The 19,838-nt window shown below is 53.6% G+C and overlaps 1 long non-coding RNA gene across 2 annotated transcripts; it reads right to left on the bottom strand.

Annotated features, from left to right (window-relative positions):
- Window positions 1–5,974: 5,974 nt before the first annotated feature.
- On the bottom strand, window positions 5,975–14,242 carry LOC119865245. 2 transcript variants are annotated; one of them, XR_005376631.1, is made up of 4 exons: window positions 14,214–14,242; window positions 13,527–13,601; window positions 8,740–8,852; window positions 5,975–6,225 (listed from the first exon to the last, which is right to left on the bottom strand). It is a non-coding gene; the product is annotated as an uncharacterized LOC119865245 (long non-coding RNA). The 2 variants fall into 2 exon arrangements; XR_005376630.1 differs by lacking the exon at window positions 14,214–14,242 and adding an exon at window positions 14,124–14,181.
- Window positions 14,243–19,838: the final 5,596 nt, after the last annotated feature.

Raw genomic sequence — 19,838 nt, 5'->3', positions numbered from 1 at the left:
GGGCAGACAACCCCCATGGCAAGTCCAGATCGAAGCGGTCCCCCAGCCCGGCACGGAGGCTGGGAAGGGCTGAGTGGTGGCACCCAAGCAGCCACTGTTAAGTCTCAAACAAATGGCAAGACGCTCCAACAGAACTTCACCTCCTAGAAGAGGCAGTAGGCTAGTCATTCAAAGACAGAAGCATGAAAGCACCCAAACGGGGCCAATGAACGGATGGAGAGTCAATGAGGACATGGAAACGTGGAAAAGCCAGCAGAGAAAGAGAAACCTACACACAGATCTCCTCAGGGACAGTCACACAAAACGTGGGGCACCTGAAGGAAGCTACAAGGGCCTTGAGAGAGGGACCACCCTCCTCTACTGACCTTGCCCCCAGCCCCCAGTGATACTCCTTACAGGGGCCCCTTTGCACACGCAGCGGTGGCCAGCACCCAACCACAGTATCAGAAGCACGTCTGGGCCGAGGGGGCATGGAGTGCTGCTGGGAGTGCCGGCAGGAGGCAGACACAGTGCTACCAGCAGTGATGGGTGTGGAAGAGGGCAGTGGAGTCCTTCCACAGAGGCCAACAGAGACACCAACTCCCAGGAATCACAGCACCCACGGGGCCACACAGGAGACTCCCTGGCTCCCTGATGGATACACGCCACAGCCACGGGGCAGAAACCTCAACACTGCAAATCATACCACAGAATGCCAAACGCTGCTCAACACCTCCCGTTTCAGGGGGGACCTGCAGTGGGACCTGGCCCTCACTCCACCCCATGGGTCCCATGTAGACCCTCCCTCAAATGCAGAGCCACAGGACAGGGCCTCCAGCACCAAGGACAGGGCAAGTCCAGTGGACACAGCGGACACAGCCTGCGGGCACCCTGCAGGCTCCCAGGGTGGGAGGTAAGGGGGAACCACCTAATCCCCTCTCCATGAGTGAGGCCTGACCTAGTGATGGGATCTGCAAAGGCCAGGTCAGGTTTCAGGAGCTGGGTCTTGCTGGCTCGTCTCTCTCTCCCTGTGTGTCTGTGGATCTCACTCCAACCCTCCCCTCTCTCTCCCCTGCTGCTCCCTTGCTCTGGCAACACAAGCTACCCCGCAGCAGGCCCACAAGGCAGGGAACTCAAGGCAACCCCCCCACCGCAGCCCAGAAGTGCACGAACCCCACCGCGGACCAGGTGAGAGAGCTCAGATGCAGTCCTGCCCACAGGGACCTCAAGGTATTGGGACTCTTCAGGTCCTAGACTGGAAGCCAGTGCAGCTGCAGCCAAACTGGACAATAGCAGCACACTTCCAGGTGGCCTGAGTGAGCCAAGAAACAAGAAACACTGACTGAGCAGGGCATGAGGACTTGCCTAAGCCAGAGCCCTCCTCAACTCTGCGCACTTTCCTGCCTTCCCCACCTGCCGCCAGTCCAGTCCTTGCACAGAAAGGGCACCACAGGAATATAAAAATTAGTGAAAGGGAATAAAGGGAAAGGAGAGTGGATGAATGAAAATATCAGTGAGGGTGACAGAACATGAGAGACACCTAACACTGGGAAACGAACAAGGGGTAGTGGAAGGGGAGGTGGGTGGGGGGTTGGGGTGATTGGGTGATGGGCACTGAGGGGGGCACTTGGTGGGATGAGCACTGGGTGTTATGCTAAATGTTGGCAAATCAACTCCAATAAAAAATTTTTTTAAAAAAGGCACCACAGTAATCTCACAAAGCAACTGGAGGCAGCACACTACGCAAAAAAACTATAAGGTAGAGTTACAGTTTATCACATAAAAAACGGTTCCAAGTGGACAAAAGAATAAAGTAGAAATGATACAAGTAGGAGCACTATATCCAGCACCCCTGCCGTAAACAGCACAGTGAGCTGGCCCTCCTGCCTCCACCCAATCTGCCTGCCCCACAGAGACGCCAGCATACTTCCAAGGTTGCCCACAAAGTGCCACTGCAAGAGCCTGCCAATAAGGGTGCTTGTCCCAACTGTGCTTACAGAGGAGGAAGCTCCTGAAGACAAACTAAATGCCCATCAGCAGAACCAAAATACATGAACACATCCAAACAAAATACTAGCTTGACACTGACACGAATCGTTCACATCCCCAGACACTAGCTCTCCAACAATACTAACAAACTATTGTGCATTATTTTGGGTATTTTTAGAGATACACACCAGAATACTTAATGAGGAGGCAACATGTTTGTAACCAGCTTCACAATCACTCAGGCGGAGACACAGATAAACAGCCACAAGCAAGATTACTCAGGATGGGGATGGGGTGCAGGAGGTCACCACCATATTCTCTCTGCACTTGCACATCGGTCTCAAATGTTCCACGAAAGTATTATCTTATTTATATTTATAGTTACCAGTGTATCTAGGAGAAGCTGTGCAGTAAGACAGCAGGGAACAGAATGTGGAAGTTCATTTACATCAAACTGTACAATAGATGTGCAAGTTTAAACACACACCTGGGAGTTACCCCCGCAAATCACCACCAGAGTATTGACAGTAGAGTCACCTGGACTATGACTTTTAGTAACTGCTGGCTTTCTGCTATCCTTTCAGTTCTTACTGAAACACTGTGTTCTGTAACTAGATAAAGCATAAGGCTGGATAAAACAAAGCATGTGGGGTCCCAAGGGTAACAAGATCTAGAGATGATAAGGGACGGGTAAGGATGCAGCCTAGATGGGAGGTCAGGACCCAGAGGGGGAACCACAGAAATGAAACCAAGATAGTAGAAGAGCCAATGGAGCAGAGGCCCATGTCCACAGACCAGACAGAGCAGGATGGAAGGTCACAGAATGCTGGCCCTGAGCCACAGGCAGGACAGTGGTGGCTGGAGAGTAGAAGGGCAAGTTTGAAGAGGAAAAGGAGCGGCTCACACCAGGAGGGCACTCCAGTGAGCTGCCATAAGAAACCCAGACTCTTAAGAGAGAGCCTCAAGTCCACGGTCAGGGCGACCCGGGAGGGAGGAGTCAAATTTGCCAATCCCAGTAAGTTGAGGGGAAAGGGTGAGGCACAGGTGAGATAGACTGGGGCGGGGCGGGGGGGGGAGGGGGGGGGAGGGTATTGTGACCAAGATTTCTGAAGTTTCAGTGAGCACGTGGGCGCTCTGCCAGGAGCCAAGTAGACTTGAGTCGTTCTTGCCGCCCCGGCCCCTAACCAGTCAGTACAGTTGAACTCAGCAGTGGAGGCAAACCTCCCAGCATCCCCCATTACTTGGATTCCACTCCGTGCAGGAACGCCCATACCCCTTGGCTTCAGCACCATCACTTGAGACACAGGATAAACTGTCTCCATCCACCTCTGCCCCACTCCACCCACCCAGCTGGACCCAAATGTCAACCAAATGCAGAATCAATGAACTACCATCCCCACCCCGCTTCAAAGAGCACAGGTAGCCAATTGCCTCCTAGTCACACCAAAACACAAGGTTCTGTGTTTCTCCCTGGATTTGTCTCTCTTACTCTCCAGAGTTACAACCCTTCCTAGACACACGCAGCCAGAACCACAGCATCTGCTTTTCCTCCTTATCTGACTGCACTCTGCACTTCACCCTTTGCCTTTTTGCCAGAAAAATGTCAAATTTATTCTAGAGCATGCAAAAATACAAAGTCTCAGGAAGATATAACATGGCTGCAAAACAATTTTTAAATATTTGCCTACATCTCACTTTCTGGCGTTCCTGTAGCCAACCTGCTAAGGCAGCTGCACATGTTACATACTGCATTTTCACACCTGCTGAGCAGGGGAGGCTGCCCACAGGGCCTGACAGGGTCTCCAAATGGCAGGTTGGGCTGCAATTCATCACTAAGTCACCCCCAGTACACCAGGAGTCCACCTTCTTTATAATGACAAGGTCTGAACCAACCAGATGGCCATACCGAGTGCTCTCTCCTTAACCAAAGTCCATGCTATTGAACTGCTCCACACCCACCCTTCTGATGGGCCTGCCCCAGAGTCTGAGAGTTCCTGCAGCCCACCTCCCATGCAATTCGTCCAACTAGTCAGGGCAATCTGGAGAATGTGGGGCACACAGCTGTCTATGGAGAGACTGAGGGTGAGGAGAGGCATGTGGCTGGACGGGGCTGCAGACCCTGGGCGCCCAATGGCGAAGCAGCATCCCCTACACCCTGTCTCTGGCAGTCTCTGCCCCCTGCACCCCAACTCGGTTCCCAAGCTCAAGCCCTAAGAAGGAGCTGGTCCCTCAGCCACACCAGGAGGGGGTCCTCTCCCAGAGCTGACTGGACCAACTGCTTGCAGCTGCGGAGAGCGTCTACGAGGACCTTCTATGAGCTCCAAGTTTTTCAACGCCCTCCACCTTACTGTGAGAACCTGTCCAAGTGCTGCCAGACGGGGTGGGACATGTGATATGCCAGCCCTCTAATCTTTGCTGCCCTGAAAAAGGGACAGGACACTTGTCACCCTATTTACCAACGCGTCACCAAGCCCTGGAGAAGCCATGTGGGTCCGCTCAGAATCATGGCCTCTGTCCTGGTCAGAAATCATTTCCAGGAAATGCCCGTAGTCCCACGGCTCCATGTGGAGGGTGGTGGGATCCAGGCCTGCAGGCCTCTCCTGGGAGTAACAGAGCCCTGTCTGCTCATGGACCATCTTTATTTTACTGGCTAATTTAAAAACACGCTACTCTGACTTCTCTCTTGGAGAAGTTACTGCAGAGCACTTTCTCTCAGAAAGAACCCGACTTCCCTATCAACAAAACCCAAGTGACCAGAGCCAGGAGTTTCAAGAGGACCCCGGTCCTTCAAAGCCTCCAGGGCAGCTCCTTGGGGCCCAGGTGGACCCTCTCCTTTCCCAGGGGAAGGGGTGCTCTGAAGTACAGAGTGAGCATAGTTCCTACAGTCCACACGGAGGCACGCGTCACTCAACGACAACCTAGGATGCAAAGATGTCAGGGCCTCAGGCATCAGACACTGACCACCTCCTCAATGCTCCCACCCCCGTGCAGCTCCATGAAGGAGGAAGAGGGGGTATGTCCACAGGAGGATGGTATACTCGGGAGCCTCTACTTCCTGCTGGGAAGTGCTCTAACACCCAGGTACAGGCCAGCATTTCAAAGCTCTCTGCAGTTACAAAACCCCATGAGATTGTTTAATTTTGTGACTTCCCTCCTGCCCAAGCTGGTGCTCATGCTGGGGGAGGGCACATCAGGGCACCCCAAAACCAGGACAAGATACCTCAAGATCCACAGCCATCCTACTGGGAGGTTACTTAGACAATATCAAGGTAAACACTCATCTTTTATGCTATATATCGTTACAAACAAAGTAGCTAAATCCCAAAAAAGAACAGGTTTGAGAAATGCTGATGTACTAACAACAGCCAGGAACAAATAGCTTCTGGATGACCTGGGTTAGCAGGTTCACCGCATCAGAGCCGTGCAGGGCTTTTTTTTTTTTTTTTTTTTTCTTTCATGCAGGGCTTCATACGTAGCCCCCACACTCAGCCTCGGGACAAATCTACAGGATGATCTCCCACATAAATACCTCCCTCCCATAAACAAGGACTGAGGGTCTGTCAATACAGGTGCACTCAGATGTTTTCACTCAAATCCTCATTTTTCTGAGAATCAAATAAAACAAAAGAAACAGAAGAGCCCTCCGAGGCAGTCCAGGTCATTAACACTACTTTTTTTTTTTTTATAAATTTATTTTTTATTGGTGTTCAATTTGCCAACATATAGAATAACACCCAGTGCTCATCCCATCAAGTGCCCACCTCAGTGCCCGTCACCCAGTCACCCCCACCCCCCGCCCACCTCCCCTTCCACCACCCCTAGTTCATTTCCCAGAGTTAGGAGTCTCTCATGTTCTGTCTCCATTTCTGATATTTCCCACTCATTTTTTCTCCTTTCCCCTTATTCCCTTTCACTATTTTTTATATTCCCCAAATGAATGAGACCATATAATGTCTGTCCTTCTCCGACTGACTTACTTCACTCAGCATAATACCCTCCAGTTCCATCCACGTCGAAGCAAATGGTGGGTATTTGTCGTTTCTAATGGCTGAGGAATATTCCATCGTATACATAGACCACATCTTCTTTATCCACTCATCTTTCATTAACACTTCCAGACAGAGGAAGGAAGATCTTGCCCCAGGCTGAACAGGCCTGATGGGCTATACTTATGTTGCACTGTCACAAGACTCAGGAAGTTACAAAAACACCAGCCACTGTCCTAAGCCTGGACCGCAGAGAGTCCTCAGGATCACACTAAATGAAGATGAACAAATACATATTAGCCAATCAAACACAGGACAAACATTTAAACTACCTAAAAACGGGGCACCTGGGTGGCTCGGCAGTTGAGCGTCTGCCTTTGGCTCAGGGCATGATCCTAGAGTCCTGGGATCGAGAACCACATCGGGCTCCCTGCATGGAGCCTGCTTCTCCCGCTGCCTGTGTGTCTGCCTCTCTCTGTCTCTCGTGAATAAATAAAATCTTTAAAAAAAAACAAAACAAAAAATCTGTTGCTAGAATGACAAAGGCAAACCTAAGCAAACCTACTATTAACATTTTCCTATGGAACAATGAACATAGGTTTAACAACCTTAATCTAAAAAGAGTGGATGTACATCAATAGGAAACAGACACTGGACTAGGAAAATGAGCTCAGGACATGCTCATCAATTCACAGAGAAACATGCTTTAAAAGGAAAATATTCAATCTCTATATCAAGAAATGCAAACTAAAACAAAACACAGATCCCCGGGTGGCTCAGCGGTTTAGCGCCTGCCTTTGGCCCAGGGTGTGATCCTGGAGTCCCAGGATGGAGTCCCATGTCGGGCTCCCAGCATGGATCCTGCTTCTCCCTCCTCCTGTGTCTCTGCCTCTCTCTCTCTCTCTCTCTCTCTCTCTGTCTATCATAAATAAATAAATAAATCTTTAAAAATAAATAAATAAAAAATTAAAACAAAACACAATTTAAAATTCTACCTACCAAATGGTACAAGTTTTCTGGGCTTTTAAACTGTGACCACCAAATTGAATGTCGTGACAATGAGCTCTCCTTTACCACCTGATGAAACTCAGTACAAACTGGCATAATCAGGGCAGCCCAGGTGGCTCAGCGGTTTAGCGCCGCCTTCAGTCCGGGGCATGATCCTGGAGACCTGGGATCGAGTCCCACATCGGGCTTCCTACATGGAGCCTGCTTCTCCTTCTGCCTGTGTCTCTGCCTCTCTCTCTCTCTCTGTCTCTATGAATAAAAAAAAAAAAAAAAAAAAAAAACTGGCACAATCATTTTGAAAAGTTATAATGTCTCAAAGACAGCACAGGTACGTGCACACATGCCTGCCCGTGGCCACGCACAGTTGCACGTCCAAGAACTTATCCCTGAAGTCATCACAGGTTGGCACCAAGCAGAGAGAAGAAAGCACTGGAACCCCACAGCTGGAGGCTGGGGACCTAGGGCGCGCCCACACAGTGGGATGGAGGAGCATCCCACCCTCTCCGAGTGGACATGGACGGCTCAGTGGGTGAGGTGGGACGCTCACGCTTGGCTGTGTGCACTCCTAAACACCTCTTTATTACTAAAACCCGGGAATACTACAAATACTCTAGAAGGCTGATGTGGTATCTGATGGACAGACACCAACACTGGCTATCACGTTCAGCTGAGGGAAGACACTCAAGTGGGCTGAGAAAGCTTTCTCTCCAAAGCAAAGGACTGGGGAGTGAAGAAATACTGGCTTGGATTTAAAATGATGTGTTTAGGTTTGCATCATCCCATTTCCCATTTTACGTCATGTTTTCAATGAAAGCCGACCGTCTACAACTCCCCAACATGCCGTATCCACGCACACGCACTAAACCCAGCATGGCCCTGAGGACTGCACACACCTCCCCACAAGACAGGCCTGCCACACGACACTGAGTCAGCAGGTGCCCAGGGGGTCCCACCTATAATTTGGCCAGCACAGACACCCCATAGCCCAAACGATGCCCGCTCGGCAAGCACCTGCTGGGTGGCCCTACACCATCTCAGACCGCCCCCCCCCACTCTTCCCTGCAAACCCCGTCCCTCCAACAGACAATACAAAGTTGAACGCAGGAGAAGCCAGGTATCGATTCTGAATGAGAATTTCCTTATTGCTCTACATTTAGGTTTCAAACAGTAAAGAGAAGAGGTTTTCAGAAAGGTGGCTCCGGGTGCCTGGGGGGCTCCATCGATTGAGCATCTGCCTTCAGCTCAGGTCATAATCTCAGGGTCCTGGAATCGAGTCCTGCTTCAGGCTCCCTGCTCAGTGGAGCAACTGCTTCTCCCTCTCTCCCTGTCCCTCCCCCTGCTTATACCTGCTCTGTCAAATAAATAAAAATCTTAAGAAGGAAAGGAGGGAAGGGAGGAAGGGAGGGAGGAAGGAAGGAGGCTCTGTGTGGAAAGCATCAAGGAGTCCACTGCCAGCCAGGCCGCACACAAATACCACAGGCCCATTTCCAAACGGCTGTGAGACAAAACAAGAGCACAGAACTGATAATGTGATAAAGACATCCCTTTTTTTTTTTTTTTTAAAGATTTTATTTATTTATGATAGAGAGGGGGGGGTGGGGCAGAGACACAGGCAGAGGGAGAAGCAGGCTCCATGCCGGGAGCCTGACGTGGGACTCGATCCCAGGACTCCAGGATCACACCCTGGGCCAAAGGCAGGCGCCAAACCGCCGAGCCACCCAGGGATCCCCCCATTTTATCTTTTGAGTTTTGTGCAAGGTATTCATTCATACAACACCTGTTTTACAGCAAGATGCTCCACAGCAACACTTCTGATGGAGCTGTAGCTTTCTGCTTATAATCCCATCCCAGAGTTTTTCCAATGCCATTCCACACAGAAAGCCATGAATTCTGAAACATGAGAAGCCTATGTAAAAGCAAGCATGCCACCGTGGCCCTCCTCGTTTCATAACCTGCATGCACCCCACACACTCCCCTCTCCTGTCCGACACGATGTCACTGCTTCATGAAGGAGCACCGGACCCCACAACTCACTGCATCCAAACTGAAGGAAACCACGTTACTACTTTACCACGTTTATTTCTCCCACCCTCATTTCACCATGGAGGTCTGGGTCTGAAAACTCATACTCAGTACGTGTATTTTTAGATAAGCTCATTAGTCTCCTAGCAGTATTAAAGCAGGCCTCATTATATCATCCCTCCAAAACTTACATGGAACGCATTATTCCTTGGTCTTCGGCTCTCACATAACACTGGTTAAGAGAATTTTCCATAAACTCACAGAACACCAAGTGAAGTCACAGACCAGCTTTCAAAATGGAGGCCACACACTGCAGAGGGACTTACACACCACCTCCTTCACCAGGAGCTGCCACTGCACTGCCCTCAGTGCTCGGGCTCCCACCCCTGCAAGTTGCAGGGGTGGGGCCATGCTGGAAGGGCCACTGCACATACCGGCATCCCCCTCAAAAGCACCTCTGTAAGTTTACAGACCAAGTGGGCACCTCCCTGTTCTTCACAAACCTTCACAGCACTGGAAAAAGACAAGAACACAGTCTCCCCTCTGGTGCTCACGAGGGACTCGGGCTCCGCCTGTGACCTTGAGGAAGGACACAAACCCCTGTGGGACCACAACACACACACACCACATGGGCACACACATGTGCACGCACGCTACATGTGCACACACAGCTCACACACAGACGTGCACACCACACGTACACACACAGCAATGCACACGGCTCACACACAGGCACACAATCACATCAGATGTTTTCCCCTTCCTACTGCACACAACGGCAACTTCTCAAATGAGCATGTTTAAACAACAATTTCTCTATCTTCCCTAAAGTTGATATTTACATCTAGAGCCTTTCTCAGGGCTGAAAATGTAACTGTCTTCTCAGGCTGCTGAACCTCCCCAACTGTGATCTATAGCCCCGGGAACCTTGGTTGGCACAAAACAAAATTCAGATACCTACCTTCATGGATCAGTACATAATCTACATTTTTCACTTCCCAGGGTGATGAGACCCCAGGACGGAGGGACAGGTCCATGGCTGTGGAAACCAAGACCCACGGTGTCCCAGAGTGGCAACTGAAATGTCCCCATGTACCTTACCCAGTCAAGACTCTGCATGAAAGCCACGTCACTGCCCACAATGATCATCTAAGGAAGACCCCACGCTTCGGGGCTGAGCCCAGAGGGGCAGCCTACGTGCCACCAGGGGGTCCCATGGGAGCCCTGGTGGGAGACCCCAAGGCAGTACTCTGCTGGCTGCACTGACCCCTGGGTGTTGCCCCCAAGGCTGTCCAGGACTGCAGGAGGACCACTCTCACGAGGCGGCCAGTCTCCACAGCCAGGGGACTCCTGTCCCAGAGCCCAGTACCTACAATATTCTTAGATTAAATTCTGGAAGTAAACCCCAAAACTATTACTCATGGTCACTTCTGGGAGTGACAGAGTGGAGGATCCTGGTCACTTCCACACTGTGCTTTGTACCATCTGAGCTTTCTCTCCTCCACCCAAGTATGAATACTTAGACTTTGGATTTGTACCATTTGAATTTTTCATCGCCAGCATACAACCAACATAATCCCAGTAAATAAACGTCAAAGACCCACTCAGCCCTTGCCTCCCTGCCAGCTTCCAGGACACAGGCAAGAGGGGGTCTCCATCCTGACACACTGCCCCAGGCCACACAGCCCTTGGTCGGGCCAGAGTCAAGCCAGGGAAGCAGGAGGGCACACAGGGACCTGCCCACCAGTCACACACACTTCCAGGTGAGGAGACGCACTTGCAAAATGAAATACTAGCGATTCATCACCGAGGAATCGGGCTTATTTTTACGTGTTGTTAGAAGATGCAAGGGTTTTTTTAGCCAAAAAAAATGACAGTGTTTTGTCTAGATACCCTTTTAAAACATACAGAAATATTTATTTGTTCTCTAGAAACAGAAGACACAAGGTACAGTCAGTGCCAAAGCAGCTAGGCTCCAGATCCATGCTCTCCCCGTCACCCATTTCAGTGACAACAGCATTGCTTCCCCAGGGGCCTCCACCCCCAGCCCACCACCCCACCTGCCCTCAGTGTACCCATTCCTCCATCCACCCTCTACCCCTCGACCCCTGGCCGTCCCAAGCCCCCAGCCCCCGTCAGCCCCTCTGCCCCTCACTCCCCTCCTGCCCCAGCACTCTTGCCCCTTCCTCCTTGCCCCCGGCACCCCCCAACCCCTCAGTCCCCCCATGCCCCAGCACCCCCACTCATTTGCCATCTCCTGCCACTGCAAGCTTTATGAGAGCACCCGAATGGCACGGCTCACTCTCTGCCGGGCCTGGGCACTTGGCAAATAGCAAAGGATGGACAAGATGGACGTATGAACAAAACAAGCAGGTCAGCTTCGACGCAGGAATTTCCACCTTGTCCCCATGTGCTGAGAACTAAGGCAGATGCACCACACACAGAAACCAGCGGGCCTTGCTCATGTCAATTCCGTACTGAGACATGCCTCCAACAGGATGAGCAAAAAGATACCGATCTTCCCAGAAAATGACATCAGGCCCCTCCACCGGGCACAGTTCAGGGGATCAGCCTGCAGCAGTGGTCTGCATGCCCAGATGCCTGCCCAGCGCCACAGCGTGGCCCCCCAGCTCACAGGTCAGCATGGCCATTGCCACCCCAGGCCTGCTGCCCTCCCTAGGCCCTCTCTAGCTGGCAGCCCCCTCCCTCAAGGGCTGACTCCTGCCCTTTAAGGCCTGCCCACACCCACCACCCCATCACTCCCAGTCGACACACTCAAGCCATCTAGCGACCCCAGCCGGTGGGTGGTGTCCCTGGACCTCCCTGGAGGTAGGAAGCTACCACACCATTTTCCCCGTATCCTCTTGACCAAAATCTGCCTGGCTGACCCCTTTTTGTCTTCCTTCACTGTGACCCCACCCCCCAGAACCTAACTGCAGCCCCCTCCAGCCTTCCAGCCCACCCCCCTCAGCTCACAGGGCTCACCTCCCACCCCTGCTTATGGGCTTTGACCTTCCACTTAGCTCAAACTGCAGAGCCACTGTCTAAATTACCTACTGCTGCTTCCCCTGACACTGGCTGCCAGTCTTCTTTCCAAACTCACATATCATACCCCTACTTAAAAAAAACAAGGCGGCCAGAGACAAGGCCGAATGCCTTCCCGTGGACCACACTCCCCATTCCAACCCAACCCACCAGTCCTGGTGAACCCTGGTTCCAGCCATACCTGCCGTCCACAGCTCTCAGGACAGGGAGGCACTTCACTCTGCTTCTTCTCACACCGTTTCTCGGCCTGAGCTACCCCACCCTCCAGAGTGTCACTTTCCACACTGCAACAGACGCCCCAACCTAGCTGCAGGGACACTGTGCACTTTGCAGAGGTGGCCTCTGTAGAAGTGACCATTGGAGGAGACAGCAGATACCACCAGAGGCTCCAAGAGGCCTCCATAGTCCATTAAGGAAGAAAATAAATGGGCCTCCCCGGAGCGCACAGCCCAGAGCACCCGGCCAACAGAGGCTCCCGCTGAGACGCCTACTTCATGTTACTGAGCATACACCGCCGGCCGGGCATCTTTGGGGAATGAACACCAGAGACCAGGGCACAGTCATCAACAAACATGACCAGAGGTGATAACCTCAACCTCCCCTTGTGTACAGATTATGACTTTAAGTCAAACCACAGCACACAGGGTGCATGTACATACTCACATGCTCTCTGCCAAGGAAACCCAGAGCTGGAGGGCAGGAGCCTAACAGCAGTGCATGCCCAACAGTGGCTGGGCACGGGGCATGCCTTCAATGAAGCTTTTTGAAAAATGGTAAAATGTCGGAAATGATGGCCTTAACACACATGGCTGGGTTCCGCAGAGAGGAGACACACTTGTAGCGCATCTCGGGTTTCAGGGAGATGCAGGTCCTCTGGGCTTCGTCTCCATCTCTCTGCAACAAATACTGAATAGCCGCGTCCTCAGACAACAGGGCTTTCTGAGGAGCCCTACGGGGCAGGACCACCCTAGGCCGGCCGACATCACAGAGTGCGGCAAAGAACCGCACCACCCCTCCAACAGGCTGTTTTGGGACCTAGATGCCCGTTTCTTGGTACGAGCTTCAAAAAGTCATTCGATATACTCCACGTTCCACGGTTTCACGACAACTACGGGAAAAGCTAACGGAGAATTTTTCACATTTCAATAGTCACCAAATGGCACTTTTCTGAAGCAAAAGAAACGTGGCCAAACTCCCCACAGACAGGTGCTCAGGGAACACGCGTGCGTGACCAGCCGCGGCCCCACACAAATATTCAGCGGCAGAGGTTAGCACGGCCCGAGGGCTCCAGGAGCCGCTGGTGTCGCTGAGGGGCCTGCGGGCTGCAGGGGACCCCCGAGGCACCCCCCGCCCCCCTGGGCACCCCCGAGCCCCCCAGCCCCGCCAGGCACCGCGGGCACCCCCAGCACCCCCGGCTCCTCCGTGCGCTCCAGGGCCTGCACCGAGCAGCCACGGGAAGCAAGGGCCGTGGCCGCCGCACGCAGCGCGCGTACTTACATCTTTGGCCATGTTACCAGATCCGTGAGATCGATGCTATGGATGTTCACCCCCCACAGAAGAAAACTGATTTTTCTGGTAAGAAAAACGGAAAGACGAGAAGGGATGAGTAAGAACGAAAACCCGGCAAAGAAGCTCTCAACGCCCCCAGCGCCGCTGCCCCGCGGCCCGCCCTAGGGGCAGGGGCCGCCCCGCCGCCGGCCGCAGGTACAGCCTCCCGGTCCGCACAAAGGCCCGGCCCCGGCCCCCGCCCCGCCCCGCCCGCGCCCCGCCGTGACAGGTGGGCTTCCGGCCCGCGGGCCTGTCACCCGCCGCCGCCGCCTCCCGCGCCTCCCGCGCCTCCCGCGCCGGAACCGGCAGTCGGGCCAGCGCCGCCCCCACCCCGCGCCGCGCCCGGCCGACCCCGGCCCCCGCCCCGCCCCGCGCCCCGCCGGGCCCCCGCCCCGCCCCCGCCCCGCCGGGCCGGGCCGGCCGTGAGCCCCCAGGGCTGCGCGGACGCGGGGGACCAGGGGCCCGGGGCGCACACGCGGCGGGACGGCGGCGGCACCGGGGCGAGCCCCGCGCGCCCGCGCCCCCCGGGGACCCCGGCGGCCGCACCTGGCAGGCTCCGGCGCAGACTCGGGGGTCCCGGCGGCGCGCTCGGCCCCGGGGTCCCAGCCCTGCGAGGCGCCGGCGCGCGGGGCTCACCCTGCGAGCGGGCGTCGGGCGGCGTGACGTGCGCGGCGCGGCGACGTGACGTGTGCGGCGGGCCGGCTCCCGCAGCGCGCCTGCGCGCCTTTTCGCGCCTTCGCCGCCCTCCTGGTCCTCCCGCCGCCGGCCCGCGCGCCGAGGGGGATGGGCCGGGCGCGGGCGCGGGTGCGGGTGCGTGCGCGCGTGCGCGCTGGGCGCGGCCGGGCCGGGGCCGGGGACGCGAAGGCCGGCGCCGCGAGGCTTGGTGCGCGCGCCCGGAGAGGGGCCCGAGGTGTGCGCACACCTGGAGGGAGCCGCGAGCGTGCCCGGGCCGCCGCGCGCACTCACCGAAGGGCCGGAGGAGCGCAGAGCTGGGGTGCGGGGCCGGGTGTCCGTGCGCAGCTGTGCGCGAGGGAGAGGGGAGGCCAGGTGTGTGCGTGTGCACGAGCGCATTGGCGGGTGTGCGCGTGCAGGCGTGCACGCCCCAGGAGGAGAGGGGCGGAGGGGTGTGCACGCACGGGTAGAGGCCAGCCGCGTGTCTGAGTGGCTGTACGCACAGCGAGGAAGAAAGGCCGCTGGGTGCACGCGCGGGGAAGCGCACATGCACCTGTGTGCAGGTGTCCTCGTGGGACAGAAAGGCAGCTGGGTCTGCGCAGGGAGAACACTTGCCCATGTGCACGGGTGTGTGCACGCAGCATAGCAGGCCCCGACCGCCCAGCGCCCCCCTGCCCCTGCAGGGCCGGCGGTCTTCACGCCCACACCCAGCCTACACCTGATTCCCCACCTCCCGGCGGGGCGCTTAGGACGGAGGCCAGGCAGCCTGTTTGCTCCCCATTGCTGACTGGGCCCGGTGGACCCTGAACCCTGGAGACTGGTCCTCCGGGGAGCCCCCCTGCCACCTGCAGAGCCAGGGCAGCATTGCTGGCCTCACACCCCACCCCCCATTCCCCAGGCTAGGGACGCAGCAGAGGGCGGGCTGGAGTCCAAAGTTCAGGGCTGCTGGGCTGTGTGCGGTAAGGAGCAGAGCGAAGGCCTCTCTGTCCACCGCGGGGGTGGCTGTGATCCCCTTACACCCCAGGATGGTGGTGTCCACTCCTGCTTCTCTGCCCATGGGCCACTTCTGCTGTGAACCCTGGACTCGGCATCCGTTTCATGAAGACAGCAGATCTCTGCACCTTCTTTGGGCAGATTAGCACAGAATGGGCACCAAAGAAACAGGTGATGGGGGTCACAGGGGAGAGGCCAAATCCCTCACAGTCCCGCCTGCAGAATGACCTTACTTCTCTGCAGGTGTGGCTTATACTGCTCTTGGCCCCTTGGTAGGCCCCTGGGGTGACTGAACCGGCACCCCCCATGTTGTCCTAGTGGTCCTGTGTCCCAGCCCATTCTCCTCGCATAGCATCTCTTGATTTTTGACTATATTTGAATATTCACCCCCCAGGCAGCAGCTGGAAGCCCCAACTCCAGCCCTTAGATCCAAGTGCACAGGGCAGCAAGCCTGCCTCCTTAAAAGCTGGGGGCTCTTGGGATCCCTGGGTGGCGCAGCGGTTTGGCGCCTGCCTTTGGCCCAGGACGCGATCCTGGAGACCCGGGATCGAATCCCACGTCGGGCTCCTGGTGCATGGAGCCTGCTTCTCCCTCTGCCTGTGTCTCTGCCTCTCTCTCTCTCTCTCTGTGTGAGACTATCATAAATAATAAAAATTAAAAAAAAAAAAAGCTGGGGGCTCTGGAAGACACAGGGTTAGAATACAGGATCTTAAACCTCTCCCCACAAGCTCAAGATTCTACTGGTCCAACAACATTCACACGGGAGAACTACTCTAATATTCTAAGTGATGTCTGCACAAGAATCACTGCAGTGAAATATGCCAAAGTCGCAAGAGTGGCCACAGCAGTGACACAGCTCCAGAGGCTCTGGTTTACTTGGGAAAAGGGGCAAAAAGTTGGTTGGGGCTTTTATTTTTTGCCTCTCTATGGTCAAATATTTCTGTATTAAAAGTTAGCAGAATTTGTAAACATTTTTGGTTGAAGATCCAAATATTTTCGGCCACTGCCCTGCCTTGAAGTCTCTAGACTGGAATGCAGAAGATGCACCCTTGTGATGAGTTTGTCAGTGCAGGCATCCACCTGACCCGCCAATATCCACTCCGCATCTGCGGCACGGGCTCAGGACCCTGACTCAGCGATGCTTTTTTTTGGTGTTAACCCATCCCCATCTCCATGGCCGGCGTCCAGCCCTGTATCATCGTCCACGGTACTGTTCTGAGTCTATTAGAACAAGGTGATTAGGTCCTTCCTGGGAAAAGTCGGCATCTCCCTAAAGATCCCTCTTCCTGTGTGTGCCTGCCCTGTTGAGTCTTGGGGTGATACAAATCCTTACCCCTACCTCACCCCATTCATTAAACTGTCCTTTAAAAAGAGAATGTGTTCTAATCCCTTGAAAATTGAAATTCTAAGTATTGTTAAATATCTGACTTGCCTTTGGTACCCTCTTGATGATACTAGTCCTGTCTCTAGCTATTTCCTGTTTCCCACCTTCTTGGGTCACATCATGGTGATGTCAAGAGGTGGGAAGACAGGGACGGGGACGTGCTTGTGGAAGTTATGTAGGAGAATGTTCCTAATGTGGACAGGTGACATTTTCTCTTTTGGTAAAATAGGCAGGCATTTTTAGAAAACTTTCTCTTGCTTATCTGTGGGTATGATGAAATATCAGTAAATCAGTGCTTGCTTGACCTCAAGATAAATCCCAAATCCCTTGACCTCTATGGAGAGGCCACTGCTTCCGAGCCCCATTGACAAGAGACATTCTGCAGCCCCCTCCCCACCACCTAGACACATGTAGACATCCTTGCTCTTCCTTATGTCATGATTCATGATTCACTTTGAAAATTTCTGGTCATGTGGGGCATCCCTGGGTGGCTCAGCGATTTAGTGCCTGCCTTTGGCCCAGGGGCATGATCCTGGAGTTCCAGGACGAGTCCCACATGGGGCTCCCTGCATGGAGCCTGCTTCTCCCCTCTGCCTGTGTTTCTGCCTCTCTTTCTCTCTGTGTCTCTCATAAATAAATAAATAAATAAAATCTTAAAAAAAAAATTTCTGGTCAGGGACCCCTGGGTGGCTCCATCGGGTGAAGCATCTGCCTTCTGCTTGGGTCATGATCCCAGCTCCTGGGATCAAGTCCTCGTCAAGGCCGGGGGTGGGGTGGGGGGGGCAGTGGGGGGCAGGAGGGAGGGATCCCTGCTCAACGGGGGTCGGCTTCTCTCTCTCCCCCTGCTTGTGCTTGCTCTCTCGCTTTTTCCCAAATAAATAAAATCTTCAAAAAAAAGAAAAATTCTGGTCAAATTCAAAGTCCTCCTCTTGGGAAAAGGTCCAGTCCAGGACCCTCCAAGCATTTTCACACATTTTAAAAGATCTGCATGATTGTGTGCAGCTGAAGCCACCATCCTTTGGAAAGTACGCCTCAGATCTGACAAATTTCTCCACCTCGGCATCTGAATCACTCAAGTGGACTTCACCAGCCTGTTTACTGTTCAGACCCTGTTCTTAGCCCTTCTCCTGTGGTGCTCTCTGGCTTCTGCAGTGGAAGATTCCCCTCTGTCCCATTTACATCCACAATTCTTCCGAAGGGCTCCTTCTGTGAGCCCACACCGCCCTGGCTAAAATGGCAACAAGATTATTTTGTACGGAATCCTACAATGGGAGGTGGAAATACCCCCGTTTCCTTCCTCACAGGAAGGGAAAGCAGGACCAGAGCCCACGGCAGTGTTGGGCAGCGTGACTTTATGTACGACAAAATGCCTTTGGCCATTTCTCTGCTACCCGCCAACTTATCTCACAGATTCAGAGACCGGCCTTGCAGCTCACCTGCCACAATGAAGCTGACACGAAGGGCAGTCAAATGGCCTTGGATACATAACCTCAGCCTCTCTGATACTCCGATTCCTGTAGCTGAGAAACTGATAGAAGTAGAGTTCCTTGAGAAGAAGACAAACCACAGTTTCAGTAGTTTTGAATTCCTGCATTCCTTACCCAGCTCTGAGACCTGATACTGTACAGATGAACAGATAGAGGGTTGCTGTAAAGGGACAGGCAGGTTCACATACAATCTGGGCTCAGAAGCGATATGCAGGAAACAAGCAGGGCTGCCCACCTTGACCTGGCCTAGTCAGCAATGTGCAAACTGTGCCTCAGAGACCAGAATGGAATTGCAGTTCTAGAGTCAAAATAGGATACAGAAGCTAAGAATGGGTCGGCTTCCCCAATTCTCTGACTTCTGGCGGTAGTGACTCTCAGGCTTCCCCGGAGGTGGAGGATGGTGGCACCTACCTCCTGCCAATAGTTAACAAGAACAGATTTCTTAAATATAAGGGGTTACTTTAGATGCCAGCTTCTGGAATGTAAGTTTTGCTACAGAGAGCTTTACCAGAAGACACTGAGGATCCACAGGGGCAGGGAAGACCAGGGATCAGACCCTAGAGCCCAAATCCAAGGTGTTGGGCCAGGACACGAAAGAAGCAGGTATGGGCAGCTGGGGCAGGAGGCCTGGACACAGGACAGCTTTGGGCAAGCGTTTCTGGCAGTGGCACCCAGGCCGGACACCAGAGAGACCTCAGTAGGCTGTTGAGAGTGTTCTTTGTCCCTACAGTCCCTGAAACCTCCAGCGTAACATGTACCTAATCTTTCTCCAAACCAGGTTTACAGTCCTATAGCTAGAACACAGATTCCTTTGGAGAAAACCATTTAAATTTTTGGTTTCAGGGCACCTGGGTGGCTCTGTTGGTGAAGCCTCTGCCTTGGGCTCAGGTCATGATCCCGGAATCCTGGGATTGAGTCCCATGTTGGGAGTCGGGGAGCTCCCTGCTCAGTGGGGAGTCTGCTTCTCCCTCTCCCTCTACCCCTCGCTCCTAGCTGGTGCTCTCTCTCTCTTTCTCTCTCACTCCCTTCCACTCTATCTCAAATAATAAAATATTTTAAGAAACTGAAAATAAGTGGACACCCTCATAAGCCATTGATGGGAGGTTGGAGGAGCATGGCTTCTCAGTAAGGTAACTGTTCACTATGACTAATCCCGACAATGTCATTAGAGACAACGCTCATGGATGGACTCATGACTCTTCCACCAAGCCAGCTCCTCCGTTCATCCCCAGTCAGGAAGTGAACTATATCCACCCGGTTGTTCATACTAGAAACCTAGATAGAAGGCAAATACCTCATGCGCTCTCAGGAACTAAAACCAGTCACCAATGTGAAATATCTTGGCTTCTTCTCCTTCCCATATCCTCTGCCACCCTCTATCCCCACTACTGTCCTCCTCACTGAAGACTACAAAATAACTCCTCTTGTTCCTTCCTCCAATGTCCTCCCACTCAGATCTCTTATCTAGTCAGCAGCCAGAGTGATATTTTAAAAATGGATGATCATGCTACCCCCTGCTTAAAATGTCTCAGTTTGCAACCTGCTTTTGGGCTGATGAGAACCTAGAGGCACTGGATTAATGGACTCTGAGTGAGACTCCTTTTCAACACGCTGCTCCTGCCGGCTCACACAGGTAGGGTGTCTCTGTGACCCAACCCTGGAGAAGGTTGCAAGCGCATGGGGGATGAACGTGTGTGCTGATCACCAGGCCAAATTAAGTCCAAG

The sequence above is a fragment of the Canis lupus genome, chromosome 22 (genome assembly GCF_011100685.1).
Source record: "Canis lupus familiaris isolate Mischka breed German Shepherd chromosome 22, alternate assembly UU_Cfam_GSD_1.0, whole genome shotgun sequence".
NCBI classification, from domain to species: domain Eukaryota; kingdom Metazoa; phylum Chordata; class Mammalia; order Carnivora; family Canidae; genus Canis; species Canis lupus.
This window is presented reverse-complemented; position numbering and strand designations above follow the sequence as displayed.